This window comes from Bidens hawaiensis, unplaced genomic scaffold (genome assembly GCF_021521415.1).
Source record: "Bidens hawaiensis isolate Kalapana, Puna unplaced genomic scaffold, B.hawaiensis_p1.1 tig00001236_1, whole genome shotgun sequence".
Taxonomy (NCBI): domain Eukaryota; kingdom Viridiplantae; phylum Streptophyta; class Magnoliopsida; order Asterales; family Asteraceae; genus Bidens; species Bidens hawaiensis.
This window is the reverse complement of record NW_027491070.1, coordinates 4299345-4311504: the sequence shown is the minus strand read 5'-3', so window position 1 is coordinate 4311504 and position 12160 is coordinate 4299345. Positions and strand designations below refer to the sequence as shown.

The 12160-nt window shown below is 46.5% G+C and overlaps 1 pseudogene; it reads left to right on the top strand.

Moving 5' to 3' along the window:
- The first annotated feature begins 10489 nt into the window (after window positions 1-10489).
- On the top strand, window positions 10490-11050 carry LOC143566853 (ethylene-responsive transcription factor ERF017 pseudogene; annotated as a pseudogene).
- The last annotated feature ends 1110 nt before the right edge of the window (window positions 11051-12160 follow it).

Here is a 12160-nt window from a genome sequence, read left to right as displayed (position 1 = left end):
CAGCAGGCTCCTACACTGTATGTCACTATTAGCCGCTGCCTACTCACCAACTCTTGTCATACCACGTGCGTAGCTGACAGTTGGTGGAAAAGGAATAGTATATAGCAGGCCTGGTCGCTGTCAGCCGCTACCTACCCACCAACTACCAGCAGGTCACGTGCGTAGGCTACTGTTGGTGGAACAGGAACACTGTTGCAGCCGGCCATACCTCCTTGGAAACCTACCTTCGGCTATAAATACCACAAATGGTATGACCATCTCATCTCATCTTGTATTATCATATCATATCACATTATCATCATATTATACCTGATATCTGCTCTAGCAATCTCTTAATATACTTTTATATTTAAAGAGCAATCTAGTCTGATTCTCACGCCGGAGGGTGGTCACAAGGAGGAACCCCCCCCTTCTCAGTGACGAGCTCACGGTGTCTGTTTTGCAGGTTATCAGAAGAACCATCTTCTCAGGGTCTAACCCCTCGTGGGAAACATCTCTCCAACCCCCAGGTTACAAGTAATCTGTCCGGGGTCCGGTTAGTGTTTCTTCATTGGCGTCATCCGTGCATAAAGCTAGAACTTTATTTTTCTCCAGTTTTTTCAAACTTTCTACAAAAGATGGTTAGAGAAATTCCGGTAACCACAACCCCAGCTACTGGGGTGAATACCGGTAACACAGTATTTACAAACACTACCCCGGTTACCCAAGCCGGGGCAAGTGAAGTAAATTTTACGAACACTACCCCAGTTACTCAAGCTGGGGCAAGTGCAGTAAATGATCGCCTACTGGGATCCACTGATACCCAGCTTGAGAAACGAAGACTCCCCCGCCAAACTCTCGATGAAGTTAAGGCATGGGCGGAGGCACGACAAAAAGAATTCCAGGCTGAGTTGGACGAACGCTTGCGTTCCGTACAACAGGCCGACGAACTCGAATATTGGGAGGATGACTCGGAGGAATCCGACTCCGACGCGAACCTTCGCCATAGGGCAAAAGGGAAGCGAAAGGAAATGGAATCCTAACCGAAAAGGCATTTTGGACAAGCCTTCAAACCAAAAAGCACAGGTGGAAGTCCACGAGACTTCTCCAAAACGTTCAGACCAAACGTTGCAAATGCAGGAACGTCCAAGTTTGCAAGGGACATTGCAGAAGCAATCGCCCCAAAGAGTGCCAAACAAATGCCTAACATAGGCACATATGACGGTATATCTGATCCAGACGATCATTTGAACAGGTTCATAGCGGGGGCAACCGTCAGCAATTGGACGGAACCCACGTGGTGCTACATGTTCCAAATGACGCTTGTTGGGGCTGCTAGAGCTTGGTTTGATCGTCTACCGGTCAACCACATCTACGACTGGGCAGACTTCCAGCAGAAGTTTAGCCAACACTTCAGCCAGCAACGGAAGTATACCGAGGAGCAATGGACAATCCTCAAATGCATACGAGAAGAAGATGAATCTCTGCCAAACTTCATCACTCGCTTCAACTCAAAGAAGCTAAGTTTGGGCAATATCAGCGAAGATCTTGTTCGCGCAGCCTTCATCCAGGGCGCGCATGACCCAGAGCTCATCCGCACCCTAACGGGTAAAGATGGTATGCCATCCACATGGGATGCCATCATGACAGCAGCAAAACGCTATGCGGAAACGGAGAAGCAACTGGGTAGAGATCTCCCACATAGCACAAACATCTACACTCAGAAGACGAGAGAAGACAATGTCCTCACCGCCCGATTAAACAAAAAGCGGAAGCTAGGCATTTGGCAGTCAAGGGTAAACTTTGACACCTCATCCGGCTTGCAACATCGATTGGGCGGAAGGGATAATGTACAGCCGCACCGAAACTCCAGATGGACGCCACTCACCAAAAGCGTCACTGAGATATTCGCCACTGAAGAGCTCCCGTGGCCAAAGCCTCCAATAATCCGACATCGTCACGATGCTGATCGGAGCAAATACTGTGACTTTCACAAGACAAAAGGCCACAACACTGAAGAATGCATAGACGTAAAAGACATGGTCGAAGCATTTGTCAGAGATGGGACGCTCGCGCACTTCGTGGCGCAATAAAGGCTGAGCAGGCGGGTGCGTGTAGAACCCCAGCTGGGGAACACGAATAAAAATTCCAGCTTCAATATCGAGACTACATGCTGCGTAAAGAACGAGATCCCGAACCAGGTGCGTATCGGCTCGATGGCACTCCCATCCCAACATGGAAGGGAGCTCATTTACACAGTTTACATGTAAATCAATTCCAATTTGTAAAGAAGGCCAAGAGCCACTTCTAATGGAAATGATTCTCTTTAGAACATCGAAGCTGATGATTTTACTTTTCTGCACTAATATGACGATATTCACATTATGCGAAGTCGTTCCGTGGGAAGGCGGTTCTACCCGCACAAACCCAATAATGTGAAAAAACCTTCACGCAGGTCAGTTGAAGGGGAAAGGTTCAGCACCCAAAAATGAAAGTGCCGGTCTATCCGCACGAATCATAATGAGGAAACTGAACAATAACCTATCAACAACCGCGCGTCGAACGGTTAAACTATGCAACACTGGTGACGGCATTCACATTACGTGAAGTCGTTGCGTGGGAAGGCGGTCCTAACCGCACGAACCCAATAACGTGGCAAACCTTCACGCAGGTCAGTTGAAGGGGAAGAGTTCAATTATCCCATTAAATGAAAGTGCCGGTCTATCCGCATGAATCATTAAAGGAAACTGAACACTAACCTATTGACAACCGCGCGTCGAACGGTTCAAAACAAAATTCTCAAAAGGATGAGGAAAACCTACACGCAGGTCAGATAAGGGTAAAGTTTTGCCATCCTACTAAGTGCAAGTGACGGTTCTACCCGCACAATCACGAAAGAGGAAGCAAAACTTCACACCTATTATCAACCACGTTCAAAGGTTAACTTATCCTCAAAAGATGAGGAAAACCTACACGCAGGTCAGATATGGGTAAAGTTTTGCCATCCTACTAAGTGCAAGTGACGGTTCTACCCGCACAATCACGAAAGAGGAAGCAAAACTTCACACCTATTATCAACCACGTTCAAAGGTTAACTTATCCTCAAAGGATGAGGAAAACCTACACGCAGGTCAGATAAGGGTAAAGTTTCGCCATCCTACTAAGTGCAAGTGACGGTTCTACCCGCACAATCACGAAAAAGGAAGCAAAACTTCACACCTATTATCAACCACGTTCAAAGGTTAACTTATCCTCAAAAGATGAGGAAAACCTACACGCAGGTCAGATAAGGGTAAAGTTTCGCCATCCTACTAAGTGCAAGTGACGGTACTACCCGCACAATCACGGAAGAGGAAGCAAAACTTCACACCTATTATCAACCACGTTCAAAGGTTAACTTATCCTCAAAAGATGAGGAAAACCTACACGCAGGTCAGATAAGGGTAAAGTTTCGCCATCCTACTAAGTGCAAGTGACGGTTCTACCCGCACAATCACGAAAGAGGAAGCAAAACTTCACACCTATTATCAACCACGTTCAACAGGTTAACTTATTCTACACTTGGAAAATTGCTAATTTAAACTAAGTATGCAAGTCATAAGTTTATAAAGCAAGAAACCCAAAGAAGGAAATAACAGTCTTATACGCAAAAAGATTAATATTTCACAAGTGAATTATTACAAGAATGGCCGGGTAACTACCCGCATACGAAGAAAAAAAAAAAAAAAAAAAAAAAACTATCCTAGCAGTGGGAAGGGATCTTCAGGATCAGGCTTCAGGGCCACTTCCACTTGGACCAGCCCCATCGGTAGAGCGTGGCAGTTCAAGGAAAGCTTTGAGGATAGCTAACCCATCATCAGCAGCAGCTACTTGGTTCACCTTCTCCACCACTGGATGCGGGAAGGCGGCGTATTGATTTACTGCTTGGTCGTATATGGCTTCAGTGTCAACATTGTACAAAGGGAAGTTGGAAGGCGGGAAGCCTTTCTCAACGAACCCTAGACCAAGCAGGAAGCCGGCCCGTTCCCCATCCTCGTGAGAAGCGTTGAGGGCTGCGCTCATAGCATCATCGTAAGTAGTTTCTGAGAAGACCCGATGCACAACCTACAAAGAAAGTATACAAGTGTCAAACACCTTTTCTATGTACAAAGGAAAGCGTGAAGACGTAAAGCTAAAATACCTGAGGCAACGCTTCTCGAAGAAGCCATTCCTTGGCAACCAGAGCTTGGGTGCAGGCGCGTTCGGCTTCGCTCTTAGTAAGATTGGCAAGAAGCACTTCCTTTGCAGCAGCCTCTTCAACGCCCTTAAGCTTCCGCTCGGTGTGGTCAAGCACACCCCTCTGGTCCAGGATCTCTTGGAGCTTCTTGGCATCTTCCATTGCCAAGGCATCATGAGCACGTTGGAGAGCCTCTAATTTGGCCTTGAGCTCTTCGTTCTCCATGCGTAAAGGCTCAGCAACGGCTTCAGCCTTGGTGGCCCTCTCAGTTGCGTTCCTCGCAGTCTCCTTAGCCAGCCGAAGCTGTTCGTTAACAGCTTGGGCAGCCTTGGAGCGGGCCCGGGCCTCGAGTCGCGCTTGAACTTCAACCTCGAGGGCCTTGAAAGCCTTCTCCTTCCCCGCCGCAGCTGCGGCCAATCGTTGGTTCTCCTCCCGAAGAGCACGCGCCTGAGATACGTCCTTGGCGCGAGCTGCTTTCAACTTGTCGTTTTCACGACAAAGCAGCTCGACGCGCGGCTGCATCCGGGCCTGGAGAACCCGAAGCTCATTGGTTAGCCTACCCTCTTGGTAGCTAGCCATGGCTTCCCCCAATGCACCCTGAGGAGCAGCGTGGCGAGCCCAGTCCACGCACTCCACAGGGGTACGAAGGGTTGTTCCTCGGCGTATGTTCCATCGCGGAACATACACTTCATTGGAATCCGACACTGCAAAAAACAAAAAAGCAGTCAGGAAAAGATGATAAAAAATTAAAAGTGAAAAAGGGCCAAAGGAACCCTACGCACCTGTAGGGTCTATAACAGGCCGATAACCGCCGAACCCATCACCTGAACCCAAAGGAAACCCATCCAAAAGGTCAGGCAGATGGGAAGGTGGCAAAGACTGGCGAGTACTCCCATGCGTACCTGATGGGCCGGCCATCGGTGCCGGTGGCGGGGGCATGGTGGCAGCCGCCGCGGTCGCTGCCACAGAATCCGCAGCAATCGTAACCGCCGGCTCGGTGAAGGACGCCGTAAAAATCTTACTCACGGCCGGCGGTGGCGTAAACACGGCTGGAACAGTCGGCTCAGAGTGAGCAACTGAACCAGCGGGACCAGGCGCAGGCGCCTGGGTCGACGCCTCAGGTAGGCTGACCAAGCCTACCGTCATCGGCGGAAAGGTACTACTCGGTACTTCACCCTGGAATGCGTCAACATCCACGCCTGCACAAGAAGATAAGTGTTAATAAATTTATGAAGTATGATAAATCTACAAAAAGAAGAATGTTTGTACTTACGGGTTTTCTTGAGCCTGAACGTACGGAGGGGCGGGGACAAGCCCGATGGGGCCGGTCTCTTGACGCCGGTCACCGTCGTCATTGGTTCTCCGGAGGTAACAGTCGTAGCCTCCGGAGCAGTGGTCTTCTCACCACCGGGGTTCCCCGCCACCTCTTCACTATCTGACTCGGTGTCAGATAGAAGCACCGGATCAGCTGTGGAGGCCACCTTCTCCTTCCCTTTCCCGACGGCAGCCTTCTTCTTCCGCACAAGCGGAGGACCATCTGCGGATTCCTCAGAAGAAGACAGGATGTAAGGATTTCCAGCAGCGGGTACAGCATTGAGGGGTTGAGGATAGAATATCGCCTTACCTGGCCGCCGGTGGCTCAGGATCTCTTGGCCCGGCGGATAGACCCCCACAAATCGATCCGCCGTTTGCTCCAGGATGGGCAACTCATTCTCGTCTAGAGCACGAGTGCCCACCCGCACGGGACCGTCAGCTTCCCGCGGGTACAGGAGTGACTCCAAATCATTCCCCTCTGAAAGGAAAGAAACAGTTAGAAGACAAACTAATATCAGCAAGAAAGACAAGACATACCATAAGGAATAGAGTTCAAACCGTATTCGAGAAGGATGGGAAACCGAGACGCCTCCTTCCATACCCGGCTCATCCCCAGCAGCACCATCCCGGACTCCGCAAACCGATAAACCGGAGATTGGACCCGGGATATCTTCGCGAACCATTCCGCCTCCTGGTAGCTGGAAGCGTGAAGGCTCGGAAGCGCTTGACCCTTCTTAAACTTCATGGCAATAGGGATGGCGCGGGCAGAGATGTAGAAGAACTCCCGCTTCCACGATCGGAGACTGCGCTCGGTCACGCAGATCTTCAAACCCTTAATACGGGTTGTCAGGGTGTACCACCCCTGGACGCACCTCCAAGTATAGAAGGTCATCAGGCGGTCCACGTAGGGCTCAATACCCAGAATCCGGCACACCCACTCGAAGTGCCGGACCTTGGCAATCGCCATCGGATGCACCTCGGTCAGGTGCACACCGTGCCTCTCCAGGACACGGTACACAAACTTTGTCAATGGGAACCTAAGGTTCCCATAAACAAAGAATGCAGCATATACCCCGATCTTGCCACTGGGGGCATCGTACACAGTCTGGTGGGATTCAGGAAACTCAGGCTCAAGAGACTCAAGCATGAATTTCCTGACGATATACTGGTACTGATCGACAGGTAGAGCACACTGGCACTCGCCAGCAGTACTCCTATCGTCGGCTACGGCTTCAGCATCATGGGAAGACATTTTGCAAAAGAAGAAAGTGATTTCGGGAAAATGCTTGCCTGAAAAGGGGAGTATTTGCCGGAAATCACTAAGAAGAAGAAGAAAGGTGAAAGTGTGGATTACAAAGAGGCCTCTCCCCATTTATATACTAATCGCAATTAATACGGTGAATTTAATGCGGAGGAGAGAGAAATCGATGGTGCAATGAAACTATGACACGTGGCAAAAAGCAGGCTGGCAACAGCTGTTGACAGGACGTGTGCCAGTAATTTCGCGGCCACGCGCCCGAAAAATCGCGCCCACGCGCCGTAAAAAGCGTCTGGAATGACCATATAATGTCACGTCACCATAACTTCCTGCACGTCCTGACACAGTCAGAAGAAACTGTCGCACGACGTTTCAGAGGTTTGGACTGTTCCTATCTTTCCACCAACCTTTCGAATTTCAAAATTCAAAATTTAAAAATATTAAAAAGTAAGCGGGAAAATACCCCCTTACCTTGGAGAACAAGTAACCGTAAGACGGATGCGGGTACAGTGTAGAGGCAAAACCCTTCACATACCTAGCACCCGCAGGGAATTGAAGCCAAGAAAACCTTGGCAAACAAGTAACCGTAAGACGGATGCGGGTACAGTGTAAAGGCAAAACCCTTCACATACCTAGCACCCGCAGGGAATTGAAGCCAAGAAAACCTTGGCGAACAAGTAACCGTAAGACGGATGCGGGTACAGTGTTAAGGCAAAACCCTTCACATACCTAGCACCCGCAGGGAATTGAAGCCAAGTACCTCGGCAGCCAAGTAACTATAAGACGGGTGCGGGTACAGTGTAAAGGCAAAACCCTTCACTTACCTAGCACCCGCAGGGAATTGACGCCAGGAATACCTTGGAAGTAAAGTAACCGTAAGACGAGCGCAGGTACAGTGTTAAGGCAAAACCCTTCACATACCTAGCGCTCCGCTGGGAATTGAAACCAAGAAGGATCTTCTGGGCAATGCTTGCGGAAGCGGAAATAACATCCCCGCATAGCGGGAGCATCGAGAACTACGTTGTTTGAAGCTCCAGGATGGAATTGGTGGTTTTAGCATAATTGATCACTATGTTCAAAACTACCAAAACCTCATGGAGAGTCCACACAAGTGGGACTCAACGCTCCTGACTTGCGAGGAGGTTACAGACCTACCCGCATCATACCCAAAGTCCAAGCAGGAAACTCGGGAATTTCTGCAAGTGACAAGGACTTCCGCGGGAGGAATCCCCATGGAAAACCTTAAAAAACCCTTTTCAAAACCCTTTGCTTAAGTCCAAAAGTTCACCTCACTTTATTAAACACGCATGAGAAGAACATTGGACTGGGGGGACTTGAAGAGGTAGGTCCCAGCAGAGCCCAGTTGGACCCGCAAGACTCACCTTAAACAGGGACGTCTGCGCAGAAACCAACTGGATCCGCAGGACCAACCATGCTCAGAGACGTGACGTCCTTACGCGCAGTAAGCAAGCTGTTCCCGCAGGAAATGCCTCCCATGGTGAAGGACTCCGCCTGTCCCCGCAGCCTCGGATACAAGCCATTAGGGAAGGCCACCCGCGCAGCAAGGCTACACGCACAAGGCACTTAGCTCTCAATCGTTCAGTGTCACCTGAAGGAATGAGCGAAGCCGGGAACAATCCCGCACAAGGGCGGGAGGGGGAATACTCCCGCCCAAATAAGCCAGTCCGTACGATACAGGAAGATCTTCTGTACTGTACCTGACGAGGTATGGGAAAAAGATCTGACTAAAGATACGACAGCTTATAGACAACAGTATGGCGAGCAGCAGGCTCCTACACTGTATGTCACTATTAGCCGCTGCCTACTCACCAACTCTTGTCATACCACGTGCGTAGCTGACAGTTGGTGGAAAAGGAATAGTATACAGCAGGCCTGGTCGCTGTCAGCCGCTACCTACCCACCAACTACCAGCAGGTCACGTGCGTAGGCTACTGTTGGTGGAACAGGAACACTGTTGCAGCCGGCCATACCTCCTTGGAAACCTACCTTCGGCTATAAATACCACAAATGGTATGACCATCTCATCTCATCTTGTATTATCATATCATATCACATTATCATCATATTATACCTGATATCTGCTCTAGCAATCTCTTAATATACTTTTATATTTAAAGAGCAATCTAGTCTGATTCTCACGCCGGAGGGTGGTCACAAGGAGGAACCCCCCCCTTCTCAGTGACGAGCTCACGGTGTCTGTTTTGCAGGTTATCAGAAGAACCATCTTCTCAGGGTCTAACCCCTCGTGGGAAACATCTCTCCAACCCTCAGGTTACAAGTAATCTGTCCGGGGTCCGGTTAGTGTTTCTTCAATAATCCTGACGGATTAGGCGACGGATGGGAAGCGTTACTAAAGTTGAAGACAACGGAGATGGGGTGATATCGCCACCAGGATTTGACGGTGTTAGACGGCAATGTTGTTCGCTTGTGGAACCACCATGTGGTGTACTACTAGACTATATTTCTTTCTTTCTATCCCTATGCACGTGTACGTGCTTTGGCATGGTCATCCAAGTCCATCAAATTATACATACATGATGAATTTATTACAACATTAATAATAATAATTATTATTATATGGAAATTATGCCTTAGGTATTGGTTAATTATATGTTATAAACCATCCTTATGATAAGTATCTAACAATTTGTAGTATACCATCATGGTATGGTTTTAATTTAATTCATCTATGAAGTAGCCAAAACTTTCTTTTTGCGACACCAATCTTCTCACGACATGGATGACCCACCCGATTTAATTGGTTTTTATCCACAAGTAACTCATCGCTTTGACAATTCAATTGTATACATAGAAAAACATATAAAACGATGTCAAGTGAATTTAATTTTATGATAACAATTATTTTTCACAATATCAATTTAACCTCTTATACTATAAATAATAAGCATCTTTAATTTAATTAATCTTTTAGTAAATTTATTTTTCTCTAATAACCTTATTTTAATAAAAAAAAATCAATACTAAATTAAACGCGCTGTTATGACTAATATTTTATGTTTGAAAAATGGGAAAATTCTCAAAGTATGTATTTTTAAAAACAAGTTTTAAGTTTTAGGTATTATTTGTAAAAAAATTTAAAAAGTAGGTATTTTAAACTAATCGTGATGACTAGATTCTTGGTGTCAACGAGTAGTTTACAAAACTAGTCACGAAGACTAGTTTGGGCGAAGAAATTTCAGGGACGAGTATTTTGACGCCCTAAACTTTTCAGGATGACCAGTTTAGGTAAAAAAAACAGTCTGGACGAGTTTTTATGAATTTTTATGTACTTTTCTTAATATTATATTATTATATTTAATTTTACTTATAATTAGTTTTTCTTTTATAACTTTTCAAATATAAAGTTTACTAAAATCCAAATACACCATTGAGACATGCTTTTTTTATCTACATGCCGACATAAAATTTATTCAAAACCGAGCGGTTTAGAAGTAGTAGGGGGTTTGTTTATTAAAAAGAAAAAAAGAAAAGGATTTGTTGACTGGGGTTGTGAAAAAAGACACGTGAACAACGTCTCTGGGCACCGCGTGAGTGAGAGCACCCGTTTGTAGATAACATAAGACTGGCTTGTACCAGTCAACGCGTCATGTTGACTCTGGAAGTGTGCATATATATGGAGCCGCCAATTAATCCACTCAAACAACACCAAACCAATATCTAAAATCGTATAATAGATAAATATGGTTAAGTCCTCAAGTTCGTGTTCAGACAGGAGTAGGAGTAGCGAGGCCATGTACAGAGGTGTGAGAAAACGGAAATGGGGAAAATGGGTGTCGGAAATCAGGCTACCCAAGAGCCGCGAGAGGATCTGGTTGGGGTCCTACGACGCCCCTGAAAAGGCCGCCAGAGCCTTTGACGCCGCCCTTTTCTGCCTACGTGGCAGCGCCGCCAACTTCAACTTCCCTCACGCGCTTCCTCACATTCCGGGAGGGAGATCGCTCCTTCCCTCCCAGATACAAGCTGCGGCTGCTCGCTATGCAAACCACTCAGAAGATACGATCTCATCATCCTCGTCCTCTTCGGAGCTGGAATCTCCTAATTCTCCTGCTTCCGTCTCTGTCCAAACGGACCAGGATCTGGATCATGAGTTGATGAGCTATATGAGTAATATGCTTGATGCCAGCCACCTGCCTGATTTCGAGCTATACCCAGCTGGATTTGATGATAATTACTTCACGCCATCTGTCGGCGATTACCAGGAGGACGAGATCAACACTTGTTCATTACTCTGGAACTTTTAGAAAACAATTCTGGAAAAGTTTTAGTTGCCGGAGTTGTGAATTTGCTGAGAATTAATGAGATGGACCACTTTTTGTTCATGGCACCAATCTCATGTTTTGGCCTTAATTAATTTACAATCGTAGGATATAAATATATGCATATATAGGATTTTACAAATAAATACATGCACTCATCTCATTTGTATAACATATGCCGGCCAACATTTGGTAATCTCAAAACTAAGCATGCAAAACTTCTCTTTCAAAGTCTGAGATGCAACAATAATAAACCACCGAGACAAATACCATTAGTGAAGCTCACTATATATGACATGTGATATGATGTGTTGTTAAACTCTAGTAAAACGGGTGTTGGTTTGATTGAAAACGAATTGGATCAAAACAAATTATTTTTTAAAAATGTGTTAATTTGGTTCGGGTAAAAAGAGGCTTCTAACTCAATGTGCATGGGTTAAAATTGGTTGTTTTGAAATTAAATACTAAAATACGTTATTATGATGGCTAGTGATAATGGGTTTTGGAAATGGCAGTGGTAGAGACTGTTCTTGATGATGGAACCTAACTAACCCCTCTTAAAAAAAAAAACTTATTCTCGAGCCCGCAAACATAAATTTTAGCCTTGTTGAGTTGGCCCATTCTAATTATTCCAAACTGAATTTCCACTCCATCCTTGCTGAGAGTAACCATTGTTCCAGCCGTTGGAGGAGTATTGTGGTGGATTACAACCACCACGACCCGAGCACCCACGGCCACTGCCGTTGCCGCGTCCCCTTCCACAGCCTTGGTATTGATTAACTGTAGTTTGCTGATAGGATTGGGGTTGGTTAGGGTTCTAAGTGGGTTGCTGGTAGGATTGATGATAGCTACAACAATATTGTATTCACTTGGGACACCTTTGATCATCTAAAGCACGAGTCATGACCCGTCCACCGGTTTTCCACATCTTCCATCTGATTTGCAAATGTCTTTAAGTTGCTGAAAATAATCGTCTAATGATACAAGGGTGAAGTTAGTGAATTTATGTTCGAGGATTTTTTGTCGGGATTCCATATTATTGAGAAATATTTCTTTGATCTTGTCCCATGCCTTTTGAGCGGTAGAATCAGCTTC